This window comes from Schistocerca piceifrons, chromosome 3, assembly GCF_021461385.2.
Source record: "Schistocerca piceifrons isolate TAMUIC-IGC-003096 chromosome 3, iqSchPice1.1, whole genome shotgun sequence".
In the NCBI taxonomy this organism is placed as follows: Eukaryota; Metazoa; Arthropoda; class Insecta; order Orthoptera; family Acrididae; genus Schistocerca; species Schistocerca piceifrons.
The window spans coordinates 162,476,332-162,477,550 of NC_060140.1; the positions used below are offsets into that span (position 1 = coordinate 162,476,332).

At 45.4% G+C, this 1,219-nt stretch overlaps 1 non-coding gene across 1 annotated transcript; it reads right to left on the reverse strand.

Moving 5' to 3' along the window:
- Positions 1-219: 219 nt before the first annotated feature.
- Trnas-cga lies at positions 220-294 on the reverse strand. Its single transcript has one exon. It is a non-coding gene; the product is annotated as a tRNA-Ser (tRNA).
- Between the last annotated feature and the right edge of the window lie 925 nt (positions 295-1,219).

A 1,219-nucleotide genomic window follows, 5' to 3' on the forward strand; every position in this document is an offset into this window, starting at 1 on the left:
GCGCCCGGTACTCACAGCTTTACTTCTGCCAGTATCTCGTCTCCTACCTTCCAAACTTTACAGAAGTTGTCCTGCGAACCGTGCAGAACTAACACTCCTGTAAGAAAGGATATAGCGGAGACATGGCTTAGCCACAGCCTGGGGGATGTTTCCAGAATGAGATTTTCACTCTGTAGCGGAGTGTGCGCTGATATGAAACTTCCTGGCAGATTAAAACTGTGTGTCCGACCGAGACTCGAACTCGGGACCTTTGCCTTTCGCGGGCAAGTGCTCTACCAACTGAGCTACCGAAGCACGACTCACGCCCCGTACTCACAGCTTTACTTCTGCCAGTATCTCGTCTCCTACCTTCGCGAGCACTTGCCCGCGAAAGGCAAAGGTCCCGAGTTCGAGTCTCGGTCGGACACACAGTTTTAATCTGCCAGGAAGTTTCGAATGTTTATCTGTATAGCAAGACTAACAGGAGGCAGATTTCAGACTAACTGACAGATCAAAAAGAAAACTTCTATTCCGACACTGACAATGTTGAGCGTTTATGGAAAAAGTTCAAGACAATCGTAAAATGCGTCTTAGACTGTTGTGTGCCGAGTAAAACTGTGAGGGAAGGGAAAAACCCACCGTGGTTCAACAACAAAGTTAGGAAACTACTGCGAAAGCAAAGAGAGCTTCACTGCAAACTAAACGAAGCCCAAACCTCTCAGACAAACAGAAGGTAAACGATGTCAAAGTTAGCGTAAGGAGGGCTTTACCTGAAGCGTTCAGTGAATTCTAAAGTAAAATTCTATTTACCGACGTGACAGAAAATCCTAGGAAGTTCTGATCTTACATTAAATCAGTAAGTGGATCGAAAAAGCATAGCCAGACACTCTGGAATGACAGTGGCATCGAAACACAGGATAACACGCGTAAAGCTGAAATACAAAACACCGTTTTCCAAAGCTGTTTCACAGAGGAAGACCGCACTGCAGTTCCTTCTCTAAATCCTTGCACGAACGAAAAAATGACTGACATCGAAATAAGTGTCCCAGGAAAAGAAAAGCAACTGAAATCACTCAACAGAGGAAAGTTCACTGGACCTTAAGGGATACCAATTTGATTCTACACAGAGTAAGCGAAAGAACTTGCCCCCCTTCTATCAACTGTCCGTGTACCGCAAGTCTCTAGAGGAACGGAAGGTTCCAGATGATTGGAAAAGAGCACTGGTAGTTCCTGTTCTCAA